Source organism: Nicotiana attenuata, unplaced genomic scaffold (genome assembly GCF_001879085.1).
Source record: "Nicotiana attenuata strain UT unplaced genomic scaffold, NIATTr2, whole genome shotgun sequence".
Lineage (NCBI taxonomy): Eukaryota > Viridiplantae > Streptophyta > Magnoliopsida > Solanales > Solanaceae > Nicotiana > Nicotiana attenuata.
In genome coordinates, this window is record NW_017671249.1 from 70,848 (window position 1) to 85,722 (window position 14,875).

The following is a 14,875-nucleotide window of genomic DNA, read 5'->3' on the forward strand; positions in this document are numbered from 1 at the left end:
GGTGGTTTTGATGTTGTTTGAGGTGTTTTGAAGGTTGGTATAAGTTTGAATGGTAGTATAACACTTGTTGGTGCTTTTAGTTGAGGTCCCGGGGGCCTCGAGGTGATTTTGGATGGTTGGCGGAAGGTTTGGAATTTAGTTGAAGAGCTGAAGTATTTTTGTTACTGTCATAACCGCATCTGCAGTTAAAGGATCGCAGGTGCGACCCCGCAGATGCGGGCGACAAATCGCAGATGCAGAGAAGGCCTGGGAGGGCAAGAACCGCAGAAGCGGTTGGTGAACTGCACCTGCGAGGGCGCAAGTGCGGCTGTTGCATCGCAGATGCGGAAAAGCGAGGGATAAGTGAAAACCGCAGAAGTGGTTCAAGGACCGCAAATGCGGTACCGCAAAAGTGGGATTTTGGTCGCAGGTGCAAAATCCCTAGACCTGAACATATAAGTTATTTCCTTTGCGATTTTCAGAGGGTTTCACCATTTTTAAAAGCGAGTTCGGGAGTTTTGAGCGATCTTTGAAGAAGGATTTCAAGGGAGCTTCATTGAGGTAAGGAATTTGGACCTAAAACTCGTTCTTATTGTAATAATTCGCGGATTAGGGCTGAGATTAATGGAATTAAGCAAAAAATGGAAGAACTAGGGCTTAGAAACTTAGGCCTTTGATTGAGGATTTGAAAGACCATTTGTGGTCGGATTTTGGAACTTTTGATATATAAGAACTCGTGGGGAGATAAGGAATCTAATGATGTAAAATTTATCGAATTCCGAGATGTGGGCCCGGGGGTCGAGTTTTGGTAATCTCAGGATTTGCATGGTTTTTCGATTATATTTGAGTGGGCTTTGTACCTTCAGCATATATTGATGATTACGTTCTAATTTTGCTAGATTCGGAGCATCCGAAGGCCAATTCAAAGGGCAAAGGCATTGTGAGCTAGAGTTTGGGCTGGATTGAGGTGAATAATGGTTTTAAATGTTGTCCTGAGGGTATAAAACCCCGGATTACACAGCGTTTGGCTATGTTGAGGTGACGCACATGCTAGATGACGAGCGTGGGGTCGTGCACCGTTGGGGATTGTGACTTAGTCCATCCCGAATGACTGTTTTATTGCGTATTTGATAGCTAATTATTTGATATTATTATATTTTATGCTAAATGCCATATTTGGGCTTCGTGCCAACTGTTTGGACCCTTAGGGGATCTTTACTGATATTTTCCTCACTGTTTGATTTCATACTTGTGCTCAGTCATGCCATATTTTACTGTTTTCAAAACTCAGCCATGTTACTCTATGTTAAACACTTTAAATGATATTTTAAAGATATTTTGAGTTGAGCATCATGTTTATTGTTGCCCGAGGGGCTTATGAGATTCTGACTGAGTAAGGCCGAGGGCCTGTATTGTGAGGTTACTTTTGGGTCGGACTGCATGCCGCAGCGGTGATATACTACTGATTATGATAATAAGTCTGAGGGCTTGAGATTGTACGCCACGAGGTGGCTGGTGATTGATATGAGGCCGGGAGCCTATTTATGATGCCACGAGATGGCTTGATATTGCGCTTGGGCCGTAAGGGGCCCCTTCCAGAGTCTGTACACCCCCAGTGAGCGCGGGTACCCATTGAGATATGAGATATAGCCCGAGGGGCTGGTATTGTTCTGTGATATTGCCCGAGGGGCCGATTCTTTCGTTACTTTGTCCGAGGGGCAGTTCTTATGTGTTTACCATTTCTAATTGTTTTCCCTATATATTATTTGGCTGCTTAAAAGGTGTTCTATGAGATTTCACTGCTTAATTGTGTTTACTGATTTTATTCTGCCTCTTATAGGTTATTGTTGTGTTTAACGTGATTTTATATCACTCAGTCTTCATTTATTGTTATTACTCACTGAGTTGGAGTACTCACTTTACTCCCTACACCCTTGTGTGCAGATTCGGGCACTACAGATCCTGCTAGCGAGGGTTGAGAGCGGTCCAGCAGATTTCCGAAGATTTGCTAGGTAGCTGCCCGCCGATTCGCAGCCCAGCGCAGTCTTCCTCTATCTTATTTCCTTTCTAATTCAGTTATGTAGTAGTGGAGTAGACTTTCAGACTTGTAGTATTGTTTTAGATGCTCATGACTGGTGACACCCCGATGTCGGGCTGTGTTGGTTTTTAATTCCGCAACTTATACTGTGATTTTGGGATATTATTTCTGTTAAGGACTTATTATTTATTATTCTACTTGCTTAAAGTGAATTGGAAGTGTGTCGGCTGGCCTTGTCTTCACGAGAGGCGCCATCACGACCGGGTTTGGGTTTAGGGTCGTGACAAGTTGGTATCGGGCCTAGGTTACATAGGTCTCACGAGTCATGAGCATGTTTAGTAGAGTCTCGTGGATCGGTATAGAGACATCTGTATTTATCCTCGAGAGGCTGCAGAACCTTTAGGAAAATTCCGTATTCTTGAAATTCTTGTCGTGCGAATTTGTTGACCCAAGTACTAAACTTCTGCTATTCTATTCTCTCACAGATGGTGAGGACACGAGCGACCGGTCAGGATGGACGACCACCAGTACCACCAGCTGGAGCCACTAGAGGCCGAGGACGTGGTCGAGGCCGTGGTAGGGGTAGAGGTGCATCCCACACAGCAGCTGGGGCAGCACCTGCTGATCCACCAGCCGCCCCAGTTCAGGAGCAGGCCCTAGTTGTGGACACTCCAGCAGCACCAGCTCAGGCACCAGCTGTGCCCATTGTAATTCCGAGTCTTCAGGAGACCTTGGCCCAGATTTTAACAGTATGTACGAGTCTTGCTCAGGCGGTTGTGGTCTCTACTACCGCAGCCACTTCTCAGGCAGGGACAGGCTCTCAGACTCCCGCCGCCCGCACACCCGATCCGGTGGTTCAGGGAGTGCAGACACCGGAGGCACCACTAGCCCAGCCGGTGGCAGCTGCTCAGGGTTACATAGCTCCAGTTATGCCAGAGGATAAACAACGTAGATTGGAGGCTTGGCAGACTCCAGCCTCTTACTTTCAGTGGTGCTGAGGGCGAGGATGCCTAGGACTTCTTAGACAGATGTCAGAGGATTCTTCGCACCTCGGATATTTTGGAGACCAACGGGGTTGCATTCACGACCTTTCAGTTTACCGGAGCTGCCTTCACTTGGTGGGAGGCATATGAGAGGCGTATGCCTATTGGCTCGGCACCTCTGACTTGGTAGCAGTTCTCCACCCTATTTTTGGAGAAGTATGTTCCACAGCCCCGTAGGGAGGAGCTGCGTAGGCAGTTCGAGCAGTTGAGGCAGGGAGATATGACAGTTACTCAGTACGAGATGAGGTTCTCAGAATTGGCTCGACATGCTATTTAGCTTGTAGTATTGTTTTAGATGCTCAGATGCGGTGATTACAGGTATTATCTCGGTCTGCCGCAGGGATGCTTCTGTGTTATTTGACCCTAGTTCTACTTTCTCTTATGTGTCGTCTTATTTTTCACATTATCTGTATATGCCATGCGAGTCCCTTGTTTCTTCTGTTCATGTCTCTGCACCGATGGGCGATATAGTTATGGTAGACCGTGTGTACCGGTTGTGTGTTGTGACTATTGGGGGTCTGGAGACCCGAGTGAATTTGTTATTGTTATGTATGGTAGACTTTGATGTTATTTTGGGCATGGACTGGTTATCTCCGTGCCGGGCTATTTTGGACTGTCATGCCAAGACAGTGACTTTGGCTATGCCTGGTGTGCCACAGATTGAGTGGCGAGGTTCGACCGATTATGTCCCTAGTAGGGTGATTTCTTTCTCGAAGGCCCAGCATATGGTTGGGAAAGGTTGTCTTTCATATCTAGCCTTTGTGAGGGATGTCGGTGCAGAGACTCCCAGTATCGATTCTATTCCAGTTGTGAGGGATTTTCCCGATGTATTTCCTGCAGACCTGTCTGGCATGCCATCGGACAGGGATATAGATTTTGGTATTGACCTGGTGCCGGGCACCCAGCCCATTTCTGTTCCACCGTATCATATGGCACCAACGGAGCTGAAGGTGTTAAAGGAACAGCTTCAGGAACTCCTGAATAAGGGGTTCATTCGTCCTAGTGTGTCACCATGGGGTGCGCCGGTTCTCTTTGTGAAGAAGAAGGATGGTACGATGATAATGTGCATTGATTACAGGTAGTTGAACAAGGTAACAATTAAGAACAAGTATCCCTTGCCTCGTATCGATGATTTGTTAGACCAGCTTCAGGGAGCGAGATTGTTCTCCAAGATTGATCTCCGTTCGGGTTATCACCAGTTGAAGATCAGGGACTCAGATATACTTAAGACAGCTTTCAGGACCCGATATGACCATTATGAGTTCTTGGTGATGTCTTTCGGGCTAACCAATGCCCCAGCAGCGTTCATGAATTTGATGAACAGTATGTTCAGGCCGTATCTCGACTCATTCATCATAGTCTTCATTAATGATATTCTGGTGTACTCGCGTAGTCAGGAGGAGCTCGCAGAGCATTTGAGAGTGGTGTTACAGAGATTGAGAGAGGAGAAGCTTTATGCAAAGTTCTCCAAATGTGAGTTCTGGCTCAGTTCAGTAGCTTTATTGGGGCACGTGGTGTCCAGCGAGGGTATTCAGGTGGACCCGAAGAAGATAGAGGCGGTTCAGAGATAGCCCAGATCGTCCTTAGCTACAGAGATTCGCAGCTTTCTTGGTTTGGTAGGTTATTATCGCCGGTTTGTCCAGGGATTTTTGTCTATTGCATCGCCCTTGACCAAGTTGACTCAGAAGGGTGTTTCATTTTAGTGGTCTGATGAGTGTGAGGAGAGCTTTCAGAAGCTCAAGACTGCCTTGGCCACAGCTCCAATGTTAGTATTGCCATCAGCTTTAGGTTCTTATACCGTGTATTCTGATGCTTCGAGACTTGGTATCGGGTGTGTTCTAATGCAGGAGGGTAGAGTTATTGCTTAGCTTCTTGTCAATTGAAGCCTCTTGAGAAGAACTACTCTGTTCATGATTTGTAGTTGGCTGCCATTGTTCACGCGTTGAAGATTTGGAGGCATTATTTTTATGGTGTGTCTCGTGAGGTGTATACTGATCATCGTAGCCTCTAGCACTTGTTCAAGCATAAGGATCTCAATCTGAGGAAGCGGAGGTGGTTGGAGTTCCTTAAGGATTATGACATTACTATCTTGTATCAACCGGGGAAGGCCAATGTGGTGGCCGATGCCTTGAGCCGAAGGCGGTGACTTGGGGAGTTTGGCGTATATTCCAGTTGGGGAGAGACCTCTTGCAGTTGATGTTCAGGCTTTGGCCAATCTGTTCGTGAGGTTGGACATTTCGGAGCCCAGCTGGGTATTGGCTTGTGTGATTTCTCGGTCTTCCTTATATGAGCGCATCAGAGAGCACCAGTATGATGATCCTCATTTGCTTGTCCTTAAGGATAGAGTTCAGCATGATGATGCCAAAGATGTGACTATCGATGATGATGGGGTGTTGAGTATGCGGGGCCGGATATGTGTGCCCAATGTAGATGGGCTTCGGAAGTTGATTCTGGAGGAGGCCCATAGCTCGCGGTATTCTATTTATCCGGGTGCCGCGAAGATGTATCAGGATCTGAGATAGCATTATTGGTGGAGAAGAATGAAGAAAGACATTGTGGGTCTTGTAGCTCGGTGTCTCAATTGTCAGCAGGTGAAATACGAGCATCAGAGACCGGGTGGCTTGCTTCAGCGGATGGATATTCCAGAGTGAAAGTGGGAGCGGATCACCATGGACTTTGTGGTTGGGCTCCCGTGGACTTTGATGAAGTTCGATGCTATTTGGGTGATTGTGGATCGGATGACCAAGTCCGCGCACTTTATTCCTATCTGTACTACTTATTCTTCAGAGCGGTTGGCAGAGATATATATCCGGGAGATTGTTCGTTTGCATGGTGTCCCAGTTTCCATCATTTCAGATCGGGGAACTCAGTTTACTTCACAGTTTTGGAGGTCTGTACAGCGAGAGTTGGGTACTCAAGTTGAGTTGAGCACAGCTTTTCACCCTCAGACGGACGGGCAGTCCGAGCGCACTATTCAGATATTGGAGGACATGTTACGTGCTTGTGTCATTGATTTTGGTGGGTCATGGGATCAGTTTCTATCGCTCGCAGAGTTTGCTTATAACAATAGTTACCAATCGAGTATTCAGATGGATCTATATGAGGCTTTGTATAGGAGGCGGTGTAGATCGCCAGTTGGTTGGTTAGAGCCGGGCGAGGCCAGGCTATTGGGTGCAGATTTGGTACAGGAGGCTTTAGACAAGGTGAAGGTGATTCAGGAGAGGCTTCGTACAGCGCAGTCGAGACAGAAGAGCTATGCAGACCGGAAGGTTCGGGATGTGTCCTACATGGTTGGTGAGAAGGTTTTGTTAAAGGTTTCACCCATGAAGGGTGATATGAGATTTGGAAAGAAGGGTAAAGTAAGTCCACGGTTCATTGGGCCTTTTGAGGTACTTCGGAGGATTGGGGAGGTGGCTTATGAGCTTGCTTTGCCACCCAGCTTGTCGAGTGTGCACCCGGTGTTTCATGTTTCTATGATCCGGAAGTATATTGAAGATCCGTCTCATGTTCTGGATTTTAGTACGGTTCAATTGGAGGGTGATCTGACTTATGAGGTGGAGCCAGCAGCTATTTTGGAGCGTCAGGTTCGAAAGCTGAGATCAAAAGATATAGCTTCAGTGAAAGTGCAATGGAGAGGTCGGCCCATGGAAGAGGCTACCTGGGAGACCGAGCGGGAGACGCGGAGCAGGTATCCTCATCTATTTGAGCCTTCAGGTATGTTTCTTAACTCGTTCGAGGATGAACGTTTGTTTAAGAGGGGGAGGTTGTGATGACCCGGCCGGTCATCTCATGAGTTACCGCTCCATTTCATCCATTTCTGCTTCTATTTGCTTTAATTATCGGTTTTATATATGATCGGGTTGGTTGGTTCGGGTTCGGAAAGGTATTGAGACACTTAGTCTCTTTTAAGAAAGCTTAAGTTGGAAATGTCAATCGGATGTTGACTTATGTGTTAGAGGGCTCGAATGTGAGTTTCGATGGTTCGGATAGCTTCGCGAGATGATTTAGGACTTAGGAGCGTGATCGAAATGTGTTTTGGAGGTCCAGAGTAGATTTAGGCTTGAATTGGCGAAATTGAGTTTTTGGCGTTTTTCGGTTGATAGGTGAAATTTTGATATAGGGATCAGAATGGAATTCTGGAAGTTGCAGTAGCTTCGTTACGTCATTTGGGATAAGTGTGCAAAATTTTAGGTCATTCGGACGAGGTTTTGTACACTTTTTGATCAAAAGCGGAATGCGGAAGATTTTAGAACCTTAGGCTTGAATTCGATGTGTTTTGGTGGTTTTAATGTTGTTTGAGGTGTTTTGAAGGTTGGTATAAGTTTGAATGGTAGTATAAGACTTGTTGGTGCTTTTAGTTGAGGTCCCGGGGGCCTTGGGGTGATTTCAGATGGTTGATGGAAGGTTTAGAATTTAGTTGAAGAGCTGAAGTATTTTTGTTACTGTCATAACCGCATCTGCGGTTAAAGGATCGCAGGTGTGACCCCGCAGATGCGGGCGACAAATCGCAGATGCTGAGAAGGCCTGGGAGGGCAGTAAGCGCAGAAGCGGTTGGTGAACCGCACCTGAGAGGGCGCAGGTGCGGCTGTTGCATCACAGATACAGAAAAGAGGGGGATAAGTGAAAACCGCAGAAGCGGTTCAAGGACCGCAAATGCGGTACCGCAAAAGCGGGATTTTGGTCGCAGGTGCAATCCCTGGATCAGAACATATAAGTTATTTCCTTCGCGATTTTCAGCGGGTTTCACCATTTTTAAAAGCGAGTTCGGGTGTTTTGAGCAATTTTTGAAGAAGGATTTCAAGGGAGCTTCATTGAGGTAAGGAATTTGGACCTAAAACTCGTTCTTATTGTTTCGCGAATTAGGGCTGAGATTAATGGAAATTAAGCCAAAAATGGAAGAACTAGGGCTTAGAAACTTAGGCCTTTGATTGAGGATTTGAAAGATCATTTGCGGTCGGATTTTGGAACTTTTGATATGTAAGAACTCGTGGGGTGATAAGGAATCTAATGATGTAAAATTTATCGAATTCCAAGACGTGGGCCCGGGGTCGGGTTTCGGTAATTTCGGGATTTGCATGGTTTTTTGATTATATTCGATTGGGCTTTGTCCCTTTAGCATATTTTGATGATTACGTTCTGATTTTGGTAGATTCGGAGCATCTGGTGGCCAATTCGAAGGGCAAAGGCATTGCGAGTTAAAGTTTGGGCCGGATTGAGGTGAGTAATGGTTTTAAATGTCGTCCTGAGGGTATGAAACCCCGGATTACACAACGTTAGGCTATGTCGAGGTGACGCACACGCTAGATGACGAGCATGGGGTCGTGCACCGTTGGGGATTGTGACTTAGTCCATCCCGAATGACTGTTTTACTGCGTATTTAATAGCTAATTGTTTGATATTATTATATTTTGGGCTAAATGCCATGTTTGGGCTTCGTGCCAACTGTTTGGACCCTTAGGGGATCTTTACTGATATTTTCCTCACTGTTTGATTTCATACTTGTGCTCAGTCATGCCATATTTTACTGTTTTCAAAACTCAGCTATGTCACTTTTTTTTAAACACTTTAAATGATATTTTGAGCTGAGCATCATGTTTACTGTTGCCCAAAGGGCTTATGAGATTCTGATTGAGTAAGGCCGAGGGCCTGTATTGTGAAGTTACTTTTGGGTCGGGCTGCACGCCGCAGCGGTGATATACTGATTATGATAATAAGTCCGAGGGCCTGAGATTGTATGCCACGAGGTGGCTGGTGATTGATATGAGGCCAGAGCCTGTTTATGATGCCACGAGATGGCTTGATATTGCGCTTGGGCCGTAAGGGGCCCCTCCTGGAGTCTGTACACCCCTAGTGAGCGCGGGTACCCATTGAGATATGAGATATAGCCCGAGGGGCTGTTATTGTTCTGTGATATTGCCTGAGGGGCCGATTCTGTTGTTACTTTGCCCGAGGGGCAGTTCTTATGTGTTTATCATTTCTAATTGTTTTTCCTATATATTGTTTGGCTGCTTAAAAGGTGTTTTATGAGATTTCACTACTTAATTATGTTTACTGATTTTATTCTGCCTTTATAGTCTATTGTTGTGTTTAACGCGATTTTATATCGCTCAGTCTTGATTTATTGTTATTACTCACTGAGTTGGAGTACTCACTTTACTCCCTGCACCCCTATGTGCAGATTCGGGCACTACAGGTCCTGCTAGCGAGGGTTGAGAGCGGTCTAGTAGATTTTCGGAGATTTACTAGGTAGCTGCCCGGCGATTCGCAGCCCAGCGCAATCTCCCTCTATCTTATTTCCTTTCTGATTCAGTTATGTAGTAGTGGAGTAGACTTTCAGACTTGTAGTATTGTTTTAGATGCTCATGACTGGTGACACCCCGATGTCGGGCTGTGTTGGTTTTTAATTCCGCAACTTATACTGTTATTTTGGGATATTATTTCTGTTAAAGACTTAATATTTATTATTCTACTTGCTTAAAGTGAATTGGAAGTGTGTCGGCTGGCCTTGTCTTCATGAGAGGCGCCATCACGACCGGGTTTGGGTTTAGGGTCGTGACATGAGGCGAATTGGGCAGGTTGCTTATGAGCTTGATTTACCTTCCAGCCTATCAGGGGTTCATCTGGTTTTTCACGTGGCTATGCTTCGGAGGTATCACGTCGACTTGTCACATGTGTTAGATTTCAGCACTATTCAGCTAGATGAGAGATTGGGTTATGAGGAGGAACCAATTGCCATTGTTGCTAGACAGGATCACTAGTTGAGATCCAAGAGGATTTCCGCGGTGAAGGTCCAGTGGAGGGGCCAACCACTCGAGGAGGCGACCTGGAGTCCGAGAAGGACATACGGAGCAAATATCCACACTTATTCAGCACTTCAGGTATGAATCTAAACCCGTTCAAGGACAAACATTTGTTTAAGAGGTGGAGAATGTAACGACCAGACCGGTCGTTTTGCTTTCTAGGACCCCGTTCTCCTAAATGAGACTTCACGTACTTGCTTTTACGGATCTATGGCTTTCAGAGATGGTTAGTTCGGGATTTGGACGAGTTTGGGTGGAAATCAGAACACTTGGTTCCTTAGGGTTATCTTAAAAGGCCAAGTTTGACTTTGGTCAACATTTTGAGTAAATGACCTTGGAATTGGGATTTGACGGCTCTAATAGGTTCGTATAATGATTTCGGACTTGGGCGTATGTTTAGGTTTTGGGTGACCCGAGAGCATTTCGCCACCTAATAGTGAAAGTTGGTTCTTTGAAGGTTTTTGAAGTTCTTTAAATTTTGTTTGGAGTAGGTTTTGGTGATATCTAGGTCCAAATAGAATTTTGAGACCGGGAATAGTTCCGTAATGTCATTTAAGACTTGCACGCAAAATTTGGTGTCAATCCGAGTAGTCTAAGTATGATTCGACGCGTTCGCAGCGGTTTAGAAACTTGAAGTTAAAAGTTTGATCCAATTTGGTTTAGGGGTGTGATTCTTGGATTTGTTGTTGTTTTAAGCGTTTCGAGAGCTCGGGTAGGTCTGTATTATGATTACAGACTTGTTGGTTCCTTTGGACGGGGTCCTGAGTGGCTCGGGTGAGTTTCGGACCCCTCGAAGCAATATGCAAGAAACCAGAAATCCCAGTTCTGGTTTCCTTCTTCACGAGCGCGAAGGGATTATCGTGTTCGCGTAGAAGGAGCTGGGACTGGGGGGAAATTTGCTACGCGTTCGCGATAGCTAGTCCGTATTCGCGAAGGTCTGGGTCCAGTGACCTTCGCGCTCGCGTGAGGCGACTCGCGTTCGCGTAGAGTAGCTGGGCTGGGCTGGGGCCGCTTTGTTCTTCGCGTTCGCAAAGGGTAGGACGAACCAGCCTCCGTATTCGTGAGACCTTGGTCGCGTTCGCGATGTAGAGTCTCCAGGGGGTCTGAGCCGTTTGCCTTCGCGAAAGCGAGGCCCCTTTCGCATTCGCGAAAAAGGAGGCAGCTGGACAGTGAGTTTTAAAAACGGGACTTAGGCATTTATGGGGTCATTTATTTCACTCTTGGGACGATTTGAGAGCTCTTAAGGAGGGAATTTCGGTCTAGCTTTTTGAGGTAAGTAATTTCTACCAAATGTGAGTTAAATACTTCGATTATGGGTAGATTAACATGTAAAAATTAGTGAAAAGCAAGGGTTTAGAGGAAAACCTAGGTTTTTGATAAAAATGAGATTTAACCACGAAATTTGTTATGGAATTTAGTAAAAATCATGTATTTATGTTCCTAAGGTTATGGGTAACAACTCTCTTTGAAAATTTTCGGAATCCGAGTATGTGGGTCCGGGGGTGAATTTTAGGAATCTTTCAATTTGGGTTGGGTTATCACTCTAATAGTGGGGATATGAAGTTTTGAGCATAGATTGATTAGTTTATGTAATGTTTGACTAGTTTTGAGTCGTTTGGTATCAAATTTGGAGGTTTGAACGCATTCTTGAATTGGCAAGTAGGCTTCGAGACGAGGTATGTCTCCTTTCTAACCTTGTAAGAGGGGATTAACCCCATAGGTGAATTATATAAATGTGTGTACCTATTTATGGGGGCTACGTATGTACGAGGTGACGAGAGTTCGTACGTAGCTACTATTATGATTTTGTCCGGGTAGTTTAGGACCCGTATCATGCTTTATTTGAAATGTTTGTGCCATTATTTGCTAATTTAATTACTTGAGTTATGTGAGTATTTGATAAAAAAATTCATAAAAGGTTAAGTTCACTTATTTGAAGAATTTATTGGAATACTTGACTGTAAATGAGAAACTTGTATTTCCTTAAAAATTATTGCTATTTGTGGATCGGGCCGAGCGCCTCGGTAGTAAATAGATGCATCTATGTTTCACGTCGTTCGACCCTCTGGCAGTGCACAGTTTAATATTGTGTTGGACCAGGCCGTACGACCTCGGCATAATTTGCGCATGATAATTCTTTGGTACCCTCCATGATTGATATTGCTTAAATGTCTTGAAATGTAAACTATTAAATGATAATACCGAATTTGGCATTGATATTTGTGAAAGAAGGACTTATATTTTCTTGTTCTTAAGCTTTCAGTATTATTCATGCAAATCTATGCATAGTATAACATTTTAATATATTATTGTTATCCCTAGTGAGTGTCAAGTCGAACCCTCGTCACTACTTCTTCGAGGTTAGACTGGATACTTATTGGGTACATATTGTTTATGTACTCATACTATGCTTCTGTACTTAATTCTACAGGATCTGAGGCTGGTGCATCTAGTTACCCGCCCCGCGCGCATACTTGATCTTGCTTCGAGACTTCACAGTGAGCTGCCCCCTTCCGAGCCGTTCAACAGCATGCCGGAGTTTCTCTTTTGCTTGTATCTGTCTATTCTATTTCAGGCAGAAGGATAGCCATCTTTTGTACATTCTACTAGATGCCCACATACTTGTGACACTAGATCTTGGCACACATTAGTAGACTTACGATTTTTGGGTTGTATTTCTACAGTTATGATTTCTTTTAGTTTGTTTGAGTTTTTGGTTGCTTTAAAAATCCTTTATTCATCAAATGTTTAAAATTCAAGGAAAGGTTAGATGTTGGAATCACTTAATAAAAATGGAAAATAACTAAGTTGTTCATTGTTGGCTTGTCTAGCAAGGGTGTTGGACGCCATCACTGTCTGACATGGAGTTGGGTCATGACATCCTTCTTCAGAGTATATCCTCGTCACTGATGAAGGGGAGCCAGAGAATTTTAAGGAGGTGCTATCTCATCCGGAACAAATCTAGTGGATGGAAGCCACGCAAGAAGAGATGAATTCTCTACAGAAGAATGATGCATACGAACTGGTTGAACTTCCAAAAGGCAAAAGATCGCTCAAGTGCAAGTGGGTCATTAAGCTCAAGAAAGAAGGAAATGGAAAGCTGGTTAGATACAAAGCTCGATTGGTGGTAAAAGGTTTCGAACAAAAGAAAGGTATTGATTTTGATAAAATTTTCTCACCTGTTGTCAAAATGACTTCTATTCGAAGAAGAGATCTATATGGAGAGCCAGAAGGTTCTGAAGTAAAGGCGAAGAAACACATGGTGTGCAAGTTGAAAAAGAGTCGTTATGTACAAGAAGTTCGACTCATTCATGAGAAGTCAAATGTACACAAAGCCTTTTTTAGATCCATGTGTATACTATAAGAAATTCTCTAACAATAACTTTATCATCTTGTTGTTATATGTGGATGACATGCTGACTATAAGACAAGACAAGAAATTGATTGCTAGGTTAAAGGAAGATTTGTCCAAGTTAATTGACATGAAAGACTTGGGTCCGGCACAACAAATTCTAGGAATGGAGATTGTCCGAGATAGTACAAATAGTAAGTTGTTTTTCTCACAAAAGATGTATATTGAACGTATACTTAAACGCTTCAACATGATGAGTGCTAAACCAGTTAGTACGTCTCTTGCTGGTCATATGAAATTGAACAAGACAATGTGTCCTACAACAAAGAAACATAAAGAAATTACTACTAAAGTTCCTTATTCATCTGCCGTCAGGAGCTTAATGTATGCAATGGTATGTACTAGACCTGATATTTCTCATGTTGTCGGTGTTGTTAGCTGGTTTCTTGACAATCTCGGGAAAGAACATTGGGAAGTTGTGAAGTGGATACTCAGGCATCTAAAAGGAACCTCAGATGAATGCTTGTGCTTTGGGAGATCAGATCCAGTATTGTTGGGCAATACAAATGCTTATATGACCAGTGATATTGATAATAGAGAATCCACTACTGGATATCTATTTACTTTTTTAGGGGGAGCTTTATCATGGCAGTCTAAGTTGCAGAAGTGTGTTGCACTTTCAATAACTGAAGCGGAGTACATTGCCGGTATAGAAGCTGGCAAGGAGATGGTAAGACTCAAGCGGTTTCTTCAAAAGCTTGGATTGCATCACAATGAGGATGTTATCTATTGTGACAGTCAAAGTGCAATAGACTTGAGCAAGAACTCCATGTATCATGCAAGAACAAAGCATATCGATATGATATATCATTGGATTCGTGAGTAAGTGGATAACGAATCTTTGCAGGTCAAAAAGATTCACACGAGTGAAAATCCTGCGGATATGCTGACGAATATGATACCAAGAGAAAAGTTCGAGCTATGCAAAGGACTTGTTGGAATGAGCTCTATATGAAAATTTTGAGATACCTCCTTCAGGTGCATGGGACTGGAGGGGGAGATTTGATAGGTCCATCCCATGTGAAAGGAAGACAACTTCTTTGGCAAAGGCTGCACCATCTAAATCCAAAAAAGAAGCTTGTCAAATAAATATTTGTGTGGCAAGGAAAAGTCAAAAAGGGAAGGAAGACAAGTTTGGTTTACTATTTTTTGATGTCACCCATGACATCTTTGAGCGGTTCTTCACCTATATATATAAGGAAGTATCCTTCATTTGTTGGACACACCAAAACAGAGAGAAAGAGAGTGATTTACAGAGTTAGAAGCAAAGTACTCTGTAAGAAAAAATATAGAGAATTTGAGCGGTATTTGCAGTGAGGTGGAAAATTCAAAAAAGGATTATTTCTTTTGAGTGTGTAGTGGTATTGGAAGGTTTTACTCGGTACCACAAATTTTATAATCCTTGCTATAGTGAAATCAGTTTCTCCTCTCGGACCGCGGTTTTTCCCCTATTCAGAAGGGTTTTTCACGTAAAAATTCTTGTGTCCTTATTTCTCTTATTATTACTTGTTTGTCACTGTATTTTAGTAATCCACATTTATTACAATCGAAAACCGTGAATATTATTTCTGTGGGGTAATTTTCCCAACACCTAGTCTACTGA